We start from the raw sequence: 18,985 nt of genomic DNA, 5'->3' as shown, positions 1-18,985 counted from the left end.
TCAATTGTAAATATGAGAGGAGTAAAAATGCAACTATTTTTTGGAAAAATTTAAAGCATTTTAGCATTTTCCAATACAAATTTTTGATTTTCTATATATAATAACAAATTTTGTATATATTTTAATATTCACTATGAAATTCACTTGGAAACAATTTCAATCAATTACATTATAAATTTATTTTACTTGGTTACTCTCAATAATATTATTAAACTAAATAAATCTAGATGAATCTTGTTACATATAAGAGATATTGAATGGGGTACAAAAACAGAGTGTTATAAGAATTAAAAAAAAAGCTATTGAACTATAACACTTACCACCAAATGAAACAGTTTTTCGACATCGATTTGTATGATCTCTGGTATGACATGGCGGGCATGGTTTACTATTTTTATCCGTTTTTAAAAGTTGTGCTCTATTTACATTTGAATTATCATCACTTTCACCATCAATCATATTATTATTTACATTATTACCAAGGAATAGAACACGTTTTGCATCAACACAATTTAAATTTATTATTAAATTAAATAATAATATTGATAATAAAATTAAAATTCTCTTATTCATGATTTTATTTTTATTCTCAGTTTATAATTATTGTGATAATAATAAAAAAAACTATTTTTAAATATAAATTTAATTTTTATTTAAAATTGTGTTTAAAATTTAAAATTTAATTTAAGATATACCAAAAAATTATTTTATAATTTTTTCTTATTAATTTTTATAATATTAAGCACATGTGAACAATTACAGTCACTCTAGAAGACTAAATTAATTTATTTATAGGTTGGTCTTATAAATTAATAATCGACTCTCTTAAAAATTCACTGAGATTTTATAGAAAATAATAAGAGTAATGTGAAGAAATGAAATAGAAAATAAGAGTTTGAGAAGAACTTTTGTATTTGTTTTGTTTTTTCTTTTCTTTATCAGTTAATAAACTAAACAGTAGACACGCTTTTATACCTTAAAGCACTCTTATAATTCATGAGAAAAGATTTTGATAATTATTATAGTTATTAAGCGTGCTGTATGTAATTAAAGATCACCTACATATATAATTTATGTTCTAAATACTTTATTTTATCATTGTATAATAGTTAGAGATAGTATTATTGATATTGTTGTTGTTATTTTACATAATGTGACGAATATTGTGACGTAGCAGTACTGTGAGAACACAAGTTTATTTAATATATACATATACAAAAGTAGGATATGGCACATAAGGAAGTTTAAGGTATATTTAAGTATGAAATTCTTACAACTTTTTAATTCTAGAAATATTTAATTAGAAATTTTAGACCTGAATAAGTATACGAGTATTCAGTGCGTATCATTAACAATGTGTTGAAATACGATTGGATTTTCAAACATTTTTGAGAAAAATTGAAAAATTTTTGATAGATTTTGAAATGACCCATGTGAATTCATCAAATGATGAAGTCACTCTAAAAAAATGTTGCTTCCGTAGATTAAGTGTGGTAAAATTGCCATGCTACCCCGAAAAGTGCACTCTAGATAGCATTCTAGGTAGTCTAAATTTTTTAAAAACCGTGTAAAGTCCCTAACACTTTATTTCGTAAAATTATACATAAAATAATACATAATCATTGCCTGGAATTTGTTAGCGGCGGATATGAACATAGGAAGTATTTCCAATCGTAAGCAAATCTCAGTCATAAATTTTTATCTTTTTTGCTTTTCATGTAATTTCCACCGTCTTCTAGTGAATAATATGAATTCATTATGGTATTAAGAAGTTCAATTAAAATATTGCTGTATCATTTTGTATCTAAAAATAATTCAAATATTTATCTTAAAAATTCCAATTGAATTTTATTGTATGTTTGGTTATTATTAGGTTAGGTGTGAATAATAACACTCATAGTGTGTTTATATTGTTTATATTTATTTTAATGTTTATAAATGTGTTCAGTGTTTTCGTTTCAATTGAAATAAGCTTACAATGTTACTAGTATAATGTCTGGCATAATTTTCTTTTGGGGTTATTCATTAATCTAACTAAAGAGTTCATTATTGATTATGCCAAAATTTTAATTATTTTTCATGAAATGAAAGCCTATTGACTAGAATTGTGTTCACAATATTCCATAAATTATTTATTTAAAATTACTTGCCATAACCATAATTTTAAATATAAATATTCTATTTAAAATTTTTTTTTTGAATTTTAACACACCACTGTAAATTGTGAATTTTTATATAAACACCACTGCAAATGCACTAAATAGGAATGTTGTTTACATTACAAATTCTTAATTTGAGAATTGCCAAGTAAAAGTAAACATTAAAAATTTTTATTTCTCTTAGCACATTTTTTTCATAAATTATTACGTCATAATTATGATCAAATCAGAGAATCGTGTCGTCAACGGAACAACAATAAGGCATGATATATTGAAAAAAAAGGAAGAATCCAAAGGTGAAAATGTGCTTGAATCATTCATACTCGAAATATTTTATAGAATGAGTGTACAAATATAAATTTTTTTTGTTAGATCGGTACGCTTCTTGTGTAAATAATGGAATGGCAAAAAAAACAGAAACATATAAAATTTCTTCGAATTAAATAAAATTTTTTCAAAAGTTCCGGTTATTAAACTTTAGATTAAATTTTTATACAATATTTTAGCCGGTGGCGGTTTTATTACTTTATAATATCCGGAACATGTTAAAATTTATTATTGATAAATTATAATGGTAAGCTATAAATTGTAAATACCTAAATACCAAAAAAATTTTATCTTTTTTCTTTCTAATTTTGCACATTTTTAATGACGCTAAAGATTTCAAATAATTTTAGATTATGTAGAGTAATAAAAGTTCATTTGTACTTAATAATTTGTAATTACTTAAAAAATAAGTAAAATTTTTTGTTAATACTGGGAAATAGAGGGGGTTTATCTGCAATATTGAAAATTTTATTTGAATATTCGGACCTATCGTACTATACAAACTATATATGAAAGTCGCTTGATTAAAATAGGATACGTTCAGTATGGATGTCAAAAATAATGGTGTATCAAGAGAAAGAGGAAAAAACTGAAAAAATTATATAATATATTATTGATAAAAGCATTTATTCACGAACAAGTTTAAAATATTATGTAATATAAATTTTGAAAAATTCAATTTGGAATCAAAGCTAAATCCAACAAATTATTCAAAATTAAATTCTTCTTGTGAAATAAAATTCTGTGTATTTCATACTAAAAAACCTATTAACATGTTTTTTGATTAATAAAGTTCTAAGAAAAAATTTTGAGGATCAAGATTTTAAAACATTCTTAAGAAGAAGTTTAAAAATAAAAAACGCCTATCACCCATGTTCATTTATAATATGATACCTGAAAGACGAGCATAAAATGAAGCCTATAGAAAATTTATACAGTCAAACCTTTTTACGCGAACTCTCGTTAGGCGAAATTCTCTCTAACCTGAACTGTTTTGTTACCTTTTCGTATCATACATTTTTTCTTACTCGATTCTCTTTAATACTAATTCATTTTGTTGCAAAGCAGTGATTCTTGTTATGGGGGTCCGAATTTATTATGTAATACACATATATATATATATATATATATATATATATATATATATATATATATATATATATATATATATGCTAAATAAAATTAATTTTTAAATTAAATAAAATGAACAATTTATTGACGAAATTTTAATGACTTTTAAATTTTTATATATGAACAGTTTTTTTACTTCTCCTGGAAATATGCAATTTCTTATAATTTTGTTTTGCCACATAAGAGCTTTTCAAAAAAAACTTCTCAATAATTTTTCTGGTAAAATATTCGAAATGATTTTTTTTTTTAGTTTCCTTTATAGTATTATTGAAAACATATAGGACTTGAGTAGAATTTAATGAAAAAATTAGTTTTCAAATTTAGAAATGCAAAATTTAACGTTTCATGAAGATCTTCTAAAGCTTAACAATTCTAACTGTAAAAACTAAATTCTCGATGATCTACATATTTGTTCTTCTAATTCAATAATCGCCAAGTGAAATTACGCTTTGTTTCCTACAAACATTCCCATACATACATGCACGTTGTACGAAATTTGCTTTCTCATTTCAACTACAATTATTTCATTAATTCGAAATATCCTAAAATTATCTTAATAAATTCTAATAAAGAAATGATGACGAAATTATTTCCAGCTGTCTCACACCGGATTGAATGAAAAAAAAAAAACAATAAAAAACATGTTATTTGACTAAGCGGAAATAATTAAATACGAAAATGGTTTGCCCCTTGGTGACGACATCTATATAACAAAAATTTTTTTTTGTATCAGACAAAAAAAAAATTTTGTTAAATTTGGTAAATTGACTGTCTAGTAAAGTATATTAATAGCTTTATAACACTAACATACATACATCAATAATGTGTAGATAAAAATATACGAACAGTATAAATTTGTTGCGTAATTCAATTAAACAAAATTCGCTTGAAGCGTTTTAAAGTTTTTAATTCATAAAAAAATTTCATAAGATTTATTGATTGTTAATTTAAATATGAAAAAATATATGAAAATATATGAAAAAGTATATAAGTAGAACTCTTTCTCTTAATTGAAACTAAAAATTATTTGAACTTTTTTGAAAAATATAAATTAGAAATTATGTATAAATGGTTTTGTGAAAGTTCTCAGAACTCGAATCGATTCATTGTTGTCAATGATTAATTTTACAGTTTGAATGCATTTCTAGGCTTCTAAAATTAATTAAAATTAGCAACATTAAGTAAAAATTAGCAACATTATAATAATAGCAGTCATTTTAATATAGTATATGTTACTTAGAGTAACAGCGATTTAGAAGAGAAAGGTTTGACATGAAAACAAGATGTTTGATAATGTTTGATTTGATTTTTGATTATATTAAAATTATAGAATTAATTAAAATTCATTAAAACACAATTCTAATTCATTCAGATTATTAAATTTAAATTACTTTCTTCTACATATAATTTTCAAATTGAAGTATGGAAATTACTGTCATAATAAATTTCATCAGAATCCGCAACTACTGTGTTGTGAGTGGAAAATGTTGTGGTTAATTATCTACTTTAAATAATTTATTGTTTATAAATGTTTGTAATTATTAGGAAATAAATGTATCTCAACAAACTATATTTTTCACAAGATCATAAGAACAATGCTGCTTAAAATTTTGTATTACTCATTGAATATGAAATATTTTAAAAAATAAAGGTTTGAATCTTTGATAAAAGCTGCTAGAAAAATTTTTTTAATCATAATAATATTTGAGCTTTTGCTGAATGGTAATTGTAGTTGAGAAAGCAATCAGTTCGTATTATGCAATGGATCTTGTGGCAATGGAAAAATAATCTTTAAAAACTGAAATGGGAAATTTTCTTTTCGTAAGCGCTTTAGGTATGTATGTGCTCTCAGCTATTTAAGCCGAGGCTATTCAATTCACAAAAATTCTAGGTAGTATGTATTTTATGTTCATATTTGTGTGATTATAAATGACAAAAAAATTAGTTTGATCTTTTCGTTAAAAACGGGAAATTTATAATAATTTTAAAATAATTAAAAGATTTTTAAATACTACACCGATTTCTCTCATAATTTCTAAATGAAAATTTTAAGGAATGATCTCGCAAATGGAAATTATTATTGTATAAAAGAAAACAGAAAAATAATATAAGGCACGTTTAAGAATCAATTGCATTTACTGATTAAGTAATTAAAATTTATTAATTAATTAATTTTTGTTGGGGTCAACATTTCTGAATACTTCTAAATAAATTTATCATAATTTTAAAGATTAAACAATTTAAATAATAGAGAAACTTAATTGTAATATTGTCATGCTTTTTCTATGAAATAAATCCATTTTTCTTATGACACATACATAAAAATTACTATTGAAACAAATCTTATTGAGATAAATTATAATTAATAGAATAAAGCACCTGTGTACAAGGCAATAAATCATTTAAAATAATACCGAATGGTTTATTTAGCTTAGAGTAAATCATTAGTAATTCTAAGAATATTTGTTTTAGGAATGAAAATTAGGAATGATCAATAAAATGAGAAAATGATGGCATTTAAAATTCTCATAATTATGGGAGTAAGTTGAATCATAGTTTTTACGAATCGAAAGAAAGGAGACTCGATATTTTGCAATCATTTTAATTTACCAGGATTTTTTGTGATTCCCTTTTAAAGAACTCAAAAGTTGTAAAGTAAATTCTCGACGGATTCTGCGGCATTTAGTAAATGAGATAAAAATTTAATCTAGATTAATTTAAATCTACTTCTTTATTATCGTACACATCTTGATTACTTGCATTTTAGTGTTTAGCCTTAAATTAAAAATGCCTACGCTTTCACTAGTCTTAATTTTATTTTAAACTCCAAAAACATACATACATAATATACGTTTATGAATTAGATCTCTCTGAAATTAAATTAATTAATACTACTTTTTAAGTAAGTATCTCAATATACCAAAAATTTTATTTTAAGCTATAATTAAAATTGAATGCAGTGCTATCAAAAGTAAAGAAAAATAATTGTTAAATGTCGTCAACACTAACGAAAAATTCTTTTTCTCTGTATCCTTTGTTTTGTGTGTGTTAATCCAATGATATGAAATAAAAATTATGATGCGACTTTCTTATTATAAATTTAGCTTCAATATTTAATGGTGGTAAACAGATTTTTCTAGCTTATTATAATTAATAAACACAATTTTATTTTTATACAATATTTATTTCTGGTTTACAAAAGAAGATTTTAGAAGCACAATGGTAATTGATTGATGAAAATGAAAACTAATTATCCAAATTTGGTTTTAATAAAAATTTCGTTCGGATTCGACCGATTCAAATTACCCAAATTAATTAAGTAAAGCTATAAGAGAACTTTACGTGAACATAAGACCATAATTGAAATTTAGCCTTAATAAGTTTTTAAGTATTCGATTTCTAATTTGTTAATACACCAGCTCTTATGCAATCAGAGAGAAGCCTCACTTGAAATGGCTTTCAAAATCCACATATTTTTTAATAGGTAAAGAAGAGTTTCTATAGTATTTATAGCTCCCATGATAAGTTCAATCAATATTATGATTCAAAGATTCTTTAAACTTTCTATTCTAACCACTAATTTTGAAAAAATCATAGCCATTCAAATGGGGTGAAATTAGCCAGTATAGCATTAAGATTTTATAATATAATTATTAAAGACAATATTTTAAATAAAGTACCTGTTCCAGCTAACGAGCAAACAACATTATTATATTGCATATAAAAATAATAATCATAAGCGTGTCTACATATTACATGTACTGAGGAGTTCAGTAAGTAGCAAATACGCACATGACACACATTATAAGAATTGTAGTTAGGATTTGTTTTTTTTTTAAAGATAATTGAAATTTATATTGCTGTTAATATTAATAAGATTTTATGTGTTTAGCAAAAGAAAAAAAGACAAGAAAATAAATGTAATCAAGGTGTTTTACAAAGGTGATTAAATCTCATGTATATAGATGTCGTATATGGTAACCATTATCAGTATATAGTAACAATTTAGTATAGAAAAGAATTAAGGACATGTTCAATTATCTATGTGCACATGATTATGTGTATATGTATAAATGATATGTTAAAAATTCGTGTGTAATATTTTTCTATATAGATTCATTTTCATTAAGACATTTTCGTTCAAAAGAATCATTTATATTCAAGGACATCAAAGGAAACAGGAAAAAATAAAATTATTTTTATCATTTAATTAAATTTTTCTTTTTCTTTTGTGGATTATTTCGAAATTAATAATATAAAATATTGTTAATATAAAAAAAAAATTTTTGTACATATATACATATAAAAATATTGAGATTAAATTTTCGAATTATTTGATTTGAATTATAAAATATAGTGGGTTAGTGCGTATAACAGTTAAATTTACACTCAACTATGAGATATGTAAACATTTCTAATTAAATTTTACATCTCTTGTGATTCAGTTTGTTCAAAATTCAATAAATCTGAGGGAATTTTAAGAAAAACGTAAAAATGTGGGGTTATTTTAGTAAATGATGAAAATAGAGTGGAAACTATCAAAGCTTTATGGTACTTACACTTGGAGAGAATTTTTTATAAACTTACTTCCCTATCGTATTATAAAAACGAAGTGTTATAAGTGTTATATGCAAAATTTTCTATTTTAAAATTTTCAAATTGCACATACTGAAATTTTGAAATTTTTGGGGATTTTGTGGACAGAAAATGGTCAAATTTCTGCACAGCTTATTTTTTGTTTAAGATTTAATCCTTTTCTTAAATATTTTTTCTGTGGATCTTCAATCATCTACTAAAATGAAAACTCTTATTCTCCGAAAAAAATTCTTTTCAAAAATTTTCTCTTCTTTTATTCTATAAAAAAAAAATCCTATAGAACTTGAATCCTTTTGTATGCTAATTTTGATTTTTTTTTTTATTATACACAATTAATCCTTTTCTTATTTATTTGGTGTAAATGTCATAATAATAAAATTACATTGAAAATTTTGCACCTTTTTACAATTCATTTTGGGACAAATGGGAAAATAAGAAAAGAAATTTGAATTAATAAAAAGGTTGAAAAAATACTCGTTTTTTTTTGTCCAAAATAACATTCAAGGGTTAAACTTGTTATTTGTGTTTGTTTTTATTAATTTTGTGATAATGAATGCTAAGCATAGGAGAACCTTAAGATTTGTTCGATAAAAATCAGTAGTGTTAATTTAGTTAAGGAACATAAAAAGGAAAGATAAGGTTTTCTTTTAAAAATAAAAATTTTTTTTTGGACGAAATTTTTTCTCTGTGTTTTTAAAATTTTTTTTAAAAGAAATTCATAAAAACTAAGATTATTTTTCTTGAAGCCTTTTAAAAAAAATCAAGATATTGCCATTATTTCACTTTTTTTTTCAATTTGGTAATAAAATCACGTTTATTGATGTTTTCTGTCTCCGTTACATTATTCACATTAGATTATGATTGAAGAGGAAAGTTAAAAAGAATTCATTTCAAATAAAGTTAAATTAATCCTAGTAGTCCTTTGTTATAAGGAATAAAAAGAGTTGAAAAAATATTGGATTAAAAGTAAATTTCAAATTATCTCAAAATATTGCTCAACAGACAAGTGAGCTGTGAAATTATACGAATTTTTAATTAAAGAAGAGTTTTCCCTATAAGCTCATGAGAACGAGAAAATACAGAGTTGCTCATGTCAATCGAACCTCGGACGAATTTTTTTATAGTTTTTGTTTACATTTTAGCAGAATTTTACTACTTTTATTAAAGTTGTTTAATAGACCTTAAGATTTTTGAGTTTTGAGAAAACTGGTTAAAATCTATGGAAAGTACTTGTGCAACTATAACGTATTAGCCTCTAGTTTTTCATGTATATGACCAAATTATTTTTGAATATTTTTGATTATGAATCACCGTTTTATAATATGAATGTTTTATAATATGAAATACGGCGAATATGAATTCGCCGTAATTATATTTGAAGTTCCTTTGCACCTACTCGCATCAATACTTTAATCGAATCCAAATTAAATTCAGGTAGGCAGAGTTCGCTGCTGTTTAAAGTCACATACTTATGTCTATATAACTATGAACTTAAGACATTATAAACGAAATGGTAAATTTATTTTGCTGTACAAATTTATAATTTTGTGATTTTTTTCCATAGACTTGAATATACTTCCAATTCACTTAACTTTTAGTTGACATCGAAAATTACGGACTTATTTAAACATACTTGAAAATTTAATTCAATATACTCTCATCAAATTTCAATATACTTAATCAACTGATTCAATATACTTGAAAGAATTAACCATTAGCACTGTTACTTTTGTACAAATCATATTTTATTAGTGTTTGCATCCCCAGTTCTTAAATACAATTTTGAATTAAATTGTAATTAATTGCTTTGGTTTTTTTACAAAAATTTTTCAAAAAGTTAGACAGACAATAATTTTATTTATTTTAAAAAATTCTAAATGTAATTGAAACATAGAGTTTAAATTTTTTAATTTCAAAAATATAAAATTAAAGTTTACAGTCATTATTTTTCACTTTACAAAATATTTATTGATAAAAAAAAACTTTATTCTTTTTCCTATATTTAATATTAATTTTATATTTCGGTAGAAAACTATTGTTTATCAAACGAGGACTTTAAGAATAAACACAATAATTCTTCACTTACGCAGCCAAATAATGAAAATACAAAAAAAAAGAAAAAATAAAACAAAGATGTCAAAAATTTAATCAGTAAAAATGGTAGAAGTAAGGACATTGTGAATATAAAAAAACTTTTTGAAAGATTTTACTTCTATGAAGAATCTAGTCAATAAGAAGGAGAGTAGAAGAAAAGGAAAATAAAAAAAAATACAAAATGAGTAAGAAATGAGCAAAATAGGAGAGTAGCATAGTAAGGAGATTTCGCTGTAAATTCACATGGGAACGGTAAATCTGATTTCTTCATTTTCTACTTGTCTCTATTGTCTTAAGTATGATAAAGCGGGATTTTAAGGATTTACTTTTGTCCGACTTTTGTGTCCTTGTTGTGGTTTTCCATTTCTTATTTTTTTTGTTGTTTTTATACTTTAATTTTTAGTTCTATTTTATTTTTAGATTTTCAGTTCTCTTTACTTCTTTCACAACAACTTCTTATCATATTATTAAATGGTATATAAGATAGCATTTTAAATCTTAATATAAAAGGATAATAGATGTCATTGGTGTTATAATTTTCCAAACTATGGATATGCCTTATATATATATATATATATATATATATATGAGGTTTTTCTTTGAAAATGTCCTTGTTATTATAAAAATATAGAAGAAAAATAGACACTTTAACATTTATTTTATTTCTTCGCGTGTATCTATCAATGTAAGTTGTATGAGAAAACAAAAATTTAACTTAGACCGGGGATAGGATAAAAGATAATTTTTACTTATATGTTGTCCTCTTATTTTTATTTATTTATTTGATTAAAGATTTTATATAGTGAAACTTTTTGAGATATTTTTTCATGAAATCTTTTGAATTTTGAAAATTTAAAAAATGTTTTTATAATCTCAAATGAATCGACGAAAATAAATCATTTAATTTTTGGTGTTAGTAAATTTACCGTACCAGTTAGTGCCATTATCCTTTAAAGCTAGAATTAAAGTGAGTGTCTAATTTTAATAAAAGAACTGCTGTTAAGCATTTGACTGTCGATAATTTTGATCAATCAATAAAACCTTACCAAATACTTAAATATTTATTAAACAGGAGGTGTAATTGATATTGAATTGAATAAATTTGCATATTCAATCTTAAAACAATAGCCTATAAATGAAGCACTATTCGAGATAGACAATAATATAGCATAAATTTTTCTTGATAAAGGTAAGTGTTAAAATTTTTTAATTTTTTTAATTTTTTTTATAGAAAATGAATTAATAGGCTTCTTATGCAATAGGCAAATTGGACAACTTTTCGAATTCTTTTGGCGATGATGAAGCATGATAAGTAGTTTTAGTCCCCAATTTTTTTTTTACTGAATCTGCAGTATTGCAGTATTGTAAATTCCATAAGACAGTATTTCAAAATAAACACTTCCAAATACACAATTCTACCAAAATAGTGGTTCAGTGGAGTAATAAAGCACATTTGTTCTGGTAGACTTTTTTATGTTATATAGAAAATAAAATGTCTAATTAATAATATTTAAATTTTATAGACTGTATAACAGCCTTTTTATATAACAGAATTTCCATGCAAAACAGCGTCTCTAACTATACACTTCGCAATTATTTTATGTGTTATTATTATTTTAAATGCAGATATATTTAATTTATAATATTCATTCCGATAGATGGCTAAATTCTTTTTTCAAATGAAAATTGACAAAATTTTTGCCGTACAGGTTAGTATTTTTTACTCCTGTATAACAGAATTTGGTTTATCATGATATTTTCATAATGGGAAATGCTCTCATAATATTTTCTCTCTCTCTTTCTTTTTCATTAAGAACAACTAGAAAATTCCCTTGATGTAAATACAACTTTCAAATAATTTATTGATAAGACATTTGACAATTATTTTTAATAAAGTCACCAATTGGAATAAATTTGTGTTAATTATCTCTTAATTTAACTCAGACCAGTATAGTTGGGAGTTAATAACGGTACATTTTTAATTCATAAAAATTAATTATCTTCAAAATTGTTCCCTGACATCTCATCATACGAGACATTTCATCATTGTAACATTTCATCATTGTAACATTTCATCATTGTAACATTTCATCATTATAGCAATTCATCATTGTACATTTCAACATTATAGCAATTCATCATTATTGTATTTCATCACCATAACATTTCATCATTGCATAAAGTGCATTTTGCAAGCATAAGTACATAATTTGCTTATTGAATTTATATTGGCGATCGCCGAGCGCTTCATAATTTACATGGGCAACTTACCAATTTGCCCAGTGAGAAATTGTGCCACAGTGACCAAAGCATTTAAATTAACTTTTACTTTTATTAGATTAATTACTATGGCTTATTATTATATAAATTTAGCTCTAATATCACTTTACCTGAAAGAGCTCTACAAGAGATGTTGTAAATTCGATAGTCAGCTAAGAATGAGGGCACTGCTGCTGTGCACTGAGGGTATATCAAACCATAATCTGATAAATTTCTTTTCAAGGCCAATTTATATGTGATCTTAAGATCACAGGCATCTTAGTGATGAAATGTTATGGTGATGAAATACAATAATGATGAATTGCTATAATGTTAAAATGTGCAATGATGAGTTGCTATAATGATGAAATGTCTCGTATGAAGAGGTGTCTGGTCACCCTTCAAAGTTATTGATTATTGGTAACATGAACAAAAATTTTCTGTCAGTGTCATTGAAGGGTTGCCGTGTTCTTCAAATAGTAAGGAGTATAAGAAATAAAACACATTTAATTTTTTTATATTTTGTTGTTGAATTTTTGTTTTATTTCTTCTTTTTTTTTTCATTATTTAAATCTTGTTCTGTTTTTTTTTTGTTTTTTTGAATGCTTTCATTAATTTTATTTAATTTTATTGCCTTTTGTAATAATTTTTGCCTATTTTTTAAATGCTCACATTTTGTTTTTTCTTATACAATTTACATAATATTAGGTATAATTTTTTTTTTTTTTTCATTTATATAACAATTTTTTTCATTTTTGTTTTTTAATATTAATTTCTTTATTTATAATTTCTATTACAGCTATAGCATTTTTTTTTTTTTTTGTAATTCTCTTCTTCTTTAAATAATAATTATGTATATAATGTTTTTTTTTTGTTTTTTTTTCTGTATAATATTTTTTATATAATATTATTATTATTATAGTTTTGGTTTTTTAATTTTTATATTTACAAAAAAAATTTGTTGCATTTTTTTTTATTTAATTTTTTAATTTTAATTTTTTTTTAATAATTTTTATAGCTTAATATTTAGTATAGCAATTTTAAATATAATACTTATTTTACGAATTTTAATATCAATTTAGTTTTTTTTTTGGTTTTTTCTTGTTTTGATTTCTTAACAATATAAATTTTTTTTTTTAATTGTATTTTCATATATAAATATCTTAATTTTTAAATTTTTTTTCTTGTATATCCTATATAACTCAAGTATACATTGTTTTAATTTTTTTTTAATTCTGTTCATATTGGTTTTTGTTTGTTTGTCTTTATTTAATTTAAATTTGATTTTTATTTATATTTAATGCAAGTTTATATAAATTATTATATTAATTGTATCACTATTTTATAAATTAATATCAATAAATTAAAAATAATAAATTGTAAAATTGTAAGAATAATTTTTGATTTGTAATCTATTACAAGTAAAATAATGTAGCTTATAAGGTCAGACTTTCAACTGCTTCATTTAAAATTTTCGAAATTCATGTAATAATATAGAAGAACTCTTCAGAGTTTTATAATAAGTACACCAGCAACATTTCAAAATTTCTCACAACTGAAGATACGAGTGAATGAAGGTGTCAATTACAATTTTTGAAGTTTCGAATAAATTTACCTTCTTTCAAACCAAAATAATTGAAAATTGTGACACAATACCTTTTAAAGACAAGTTTTCTCTTAAACTGAATTGGTTTTTGAAAAATGGATTTTTGCATAATCAGAAATAAACATATAAAATTTCTATTTATGCAATAAACCCATTTTCGTAAAAATTGTAGATGACACCTTTTTTCACTCGTGTCTTCAACTGTGAAGCTTTTAATTTAATTTCAAAATTATTGACAATATTATACCTTTTGACAATTAAATGTCAGTGTCAAATGTAGAGATAAAAATATAATCACTGTTTTGATTTTTGTTTAGAAAATTTTGCATTTGTATACTTTTTGTATATACATATATGTATATGCTAATAAGTTTATAGTATAATCCAAATTAGCCTATTTCGAATTATCAAATAGTAAATAACAATATTAAGTATTAAAATTAAATTTAATACTTAATATTGTTAATACTTAATAAATTTAATACTTAATTTAATAATTTAATTGTACGTCCTGGCAATAAATAAATAAATTTAACACAAATAATAGAAAATAATTATATGAGTCAAAAAGTGAGTAAAGAGTAATATGAGTAAACATCTGTCAAATATTTTATGAAAGAGTAATGAAATGGTGTCATTCCATTTTTAAGGGAATTTCACGTACATAAGTAAGTACATTAAAATTTTTAAAATTTAGTAATGAAACTCAAATAAAATTATTATATTTTTTTTTTTTCGGTCAAGTGAAATTATAATATTGAAATTTTTTGTAAATTTAAATAATGACCAGAATATTTTGTATTTTATAGAGTTGTCAGTTAAATGTGTTGAAATATAATTAAAAAATGTTAATGTTTGTGGTGTAAAATTTAAAAAAAAAGAAAAACTTTTAAAGTCATAAATCAAATTGAGTGTATATCTATTTTATTAATTACGAGTATTATTCGTAAATGTAATAACAATAATATAAACTTATATATGTTTGCATTTGTAAACTATATGTGCCTACATATACATGTGTGTATAGTAAATACGGTAAAGAAAATTTATGCATTTTACATTTATATTTCTGGCAATTTATACTCGTACTGTTGACACTAGGATTTCCAATTCTACAGAAATCTTACAACCAGATTTAATTTTCATCGGAAATTAAACAATAATTATTTTTATTTTCTTTAAAATTTTTTTATTTAGAATGGAAGCATTTTATAATAGTGATGGTTTTAAGCTATACTTGCTATCACTTGTTTTCTAAAAGTGGACAAAAATTATAGCAGGTCAATTTTAATTTTTTTGTATTACAACTTCTATATAGTTGGCCTAATTGGACCCCATAATTTTAATGTGAATATAAATTTGAAACCAAAGTAAAAATGCTCATATTATGCAATAGTTCCATGATATTCTCATTAAAAAAGTTAATAAAATTCTATGTATATATATATGTATATATGTTTGGTATAAAAAAAAATTCATATAACTATTAAACAAAAATGCCCAAAATGTTAAATTAATTGAAAAATTGCAAAAAAAAATTATTCTATATACATACACATTCATATATACATTTCCATAAACCTATCTGAATGTACATTATATATATACAATATGTGTAGAATTATGTACAATCATGAAAAAAGTATATTTAAATATGAAATTATCACACTTACTGAATAAATTAATTATTTAATGTAATAAATAAATTTTTATTTTGTAAGAATTTTTCATTTCTCTGCTTAAAATGTTCTCTTTTAATGTAATTTATTTTTTATAATTTTTGTTATTAATAAAAATGAAATGCTACAAACAATATTAAATATGTAAGAGTATGATTTATAATATTGGAAAATTTGAAGTTAAAAAAATATTTTAACTGATATGAAAAATACGACAATAGATGGAGTTGTATCTGACAATTAAAGATATAAAAATGACACAACCTTTATATTGGAAATTTGCCAAAAGATTTCTAACTTTATAAATTATTCATACAAAATGAATTAAATGTCGGATTTTGTTAAATTCGGATTATGGGATTTTCAAATGAGTTGTTTGTGGTATTTTAAAAAATTTCCATCGCCCTGCTTATTTCTCTAATTACATAATGCAATTGCCAGTATATGGAGGGGGAACTCGAATTTCAATGATATTTCTTTGATACGATAGATTTTCTGACAAATATTCATAATAGCTTCGGAAGCTAATGTAGTACATTACGGTAATATTAATAATTAGTGTCAGACTCACCGTTTACGAGCAATAACTACTGAAATAAAAACTTTTAAGAAAAAAATTTTATTTGTCTTAAAAAAAATTTCGTTAATATTTCTTTTTGCCATAGCTGTCGTTTGTCAGGTAAATTCATAGCAAATTCAATGTTCGTATCGTACAATTCCTGCTGGTGCAATGTCTCAGCAACATGGACAGCGCATTACAATACATTTCTTATAGAATAAATAATATAATTAATATTTAAATAATCTATGCATTGTTTGCCATTTATTTCAACAAATTATTATAATTTTCATTAAATGTTATTTTTTATATTAAATACTATTTTATTATTGTTTATAAAATATTTAAATTAAATTATGTTCTTGCAATTTGCGTGAATTTGAAAAAAAAATATTTATTTGTTAGTGAAATTATTTCAAATTACATAATTTAAATTATCTGTATTTCTGTTATATTTTGTAAGTATAAAACTTTAATTATAATATATTAATAATTAAGTGTGTATGTAAGATAAGGTTTTAACTTTATTCATATTAATGGAAAAACTGATTTGTTAAAACTATTCGGAAACAATTTTTAATATAACAGATTTGATGAGTTTTTTTAATGCAAATAATATTTTATTTGAGTCCTGAACTCATTTTTGATCAGTTTTCAAAATTTTTAAAATAATTCTTTCGATATATATAGAATTTGGTTCACCTAATCACCCAATCATTTACCCAAATCACCCAATTTTATATATGAAAAATTTAAATACTGCTTAGTATTTGAGTTTCACGACAATTCAATTGCGTACAATTTACTTCAATTTCAAAAGTAGAGAAATTAAGGACTAAATAAATGTATCAATTATCTTATTAAGTATAGCAACCAACTTCTTCTTAGATTTCTTAGACTTCTTACATAAACTATAACTGATTTAGTATAAATTGCACTTGTAGCTCATATTATTTAATTTTAGATCACTAAATTATTAAGTACTGTATTCTTTCACTGTCCAATATAAAATTATATGTACTGTATGATGAATCTATTATTAACATAATTAATTTTTCCTCTCAGATTGTTTATTTATTTAAAATATTGTTTAATATAATTTTAAAAACATTATACATAAATATTTTATAGGTATATTGGTACTTAATTGTTCTAATTTAAATATCAGTCAATTATTAATTCTGTCGCAATACAATAAAAACATCATAAATATACATTGTGATTTTTATGTTAACCATTTTAATAATTGTTTTTTTTTTACAAAAAAAAATAAATTATAATAATAAGTAATTAAATTTCAAAATTATTTTATAAAACTGTTACATCCTTAATTTTGTAATAAATAAGTGATGCGAATAAAATTTTTGTATTGAAATTTTTCTCGTATTTTCAGTTAATATTAATATATTTGGGATTACCAGATAGTAAAATATTTTAATTATTCCATTTAGTTAAATTAAGTGCAAAAATAATTGCAATAAACAAGAAATTTTTGGAATTTTGATAAAAAAATTATGCTCGATCAAATTGCTGTTATAGGAAATTCGTGATAATTTCGTGTCTGGTCTGATAATTACATAATCTTAGGCGACAATACATAATTCTTATTATATGTTTTTCAAAATATTGGAAAGAATAAATAGTAGTTTTTTAAGTTTCAAAATATTTGTTAGAAACATAGGGAAATGTTATGTGCATTAAATGAAATAAGTCAGCAAACTTAATTATTATTCGGTGATGCCATATTGTGATTTTAGAATTGAAGAAGAGTTCGTAAAATAATGTTTAATTAAATTCACAATTGAAAGTAAGTTGAATTTTACAGCAGGTTCACATTTTACCAATAGAAAAATTGTTCTTTTTTTAATTGTGGTAACAATATGCAAAATAATTTTTAAATTTTTATTAATTCATGATTGTATGCAATTCCAAAATGCTTAAATTAAATACAAAAATGCATTGTAAAAATGCTAATTTTATTTTTGATTCTTACTTTTTACCATATTATTTTTCCTATTTTTTTTTTGTACATTTTGGTTAATTAAATGTTAATGAAATTTGTGTAATATTCAGAGATTATTAAATTTTTAAAAATAACATGCAAATTGTATACACAAATCGAATTAAAAATTTAAAATGTTTAATAAGGCATACTGAAATTTTTTAACACTAAATTTATAATTTAAATTATTTCAGTTTTGGTACTTACTTATAACATTTTGGGTAATAACAAATAATCATTTTAAAAATTAATATTTTTATTTTAAAAATGTTATTGGTACTAACATAAATTTTTAATTAGAACCTCCGAAGTAGCTTCCATACAAAATATTTTATTAAAATGTTTTTGGTATTAAATATAAAAATTTGCATTTGATTAAATTTTAATCAGGATTTAAAATAATATTAAATCAAAATATTCATTTAATATAGTTCAATGAAAAACGTGTTAGTTACTGTCTATAATAAGTATAACAGTCTTCAACTTGCCATTTATAATTCCTTAGTAACTTAAAAATGTAATATTAATTTTATGATCTCGAGCTAATATTGTTCATACAGATATCACTTTGTT

Source organism: Condylostylus longicornis, unplaced genomic scaffold, assembly GCF_029603195.1.
Source record: "Condylostylus longicornis isolate FDR11 unplaced genomic scaffold, ASM2960319v2 ptg000081l, whole genome shotgun sequence".
Classification (NCBI taxonomy): Eukaryota; Metazoa; Arthropoda; class Insecta; order Diptera; family Dolichopodidae; genus Condylostylus; species Condylostylus longicornis.
Note: the sequence above shows the minus strand (reverse complement) of the source record.